Source organism: Arachis ipaensis, chromosome B07 (genome assembly GCF_000816755.2).
Source record: "Arachis ipaensis cultivar K30076 chromosome B07, Araip1.1, whole genome shotgun sequence".
Lineage (NCBI taxonomy): Eukaryota > Viridiplantae > Streptophyta > Magnoliopsida > Fabales > Fabaceae > Arachis > Arachis ipaensis.
The window spans coordinates 60,525,947-60,526,202 of record NC_029791.2 but is presented as its reverse complement, the minus strand read 5'-3'; positions in this window follow the sequence as shown (position 1 = coordinate 60,526,202).

Below are 256 nucleotides of genomic sequence, written 5' to 3'. Positions count from 1 at the left end.
ATCTAATTTTTATATATACTGAACGTTATAATATTTAATAGTGTAGTATTTATTATAACAATTACTCAAAATATTAATCAAAGATATATTTGGGTCAAGTAAAACCACAAAACAAGGAAGATCAATCTAGTCAATTGTTAGGGTCGCAAATCTAACTTAGGTTCATTACCTTAAGGCCCAATGTAAATAAAGTCCACGTGTCTTCTCTTAAATCGGCTCAGATTGGATCTCCATTGCTAGTTAAGTATGATAATAA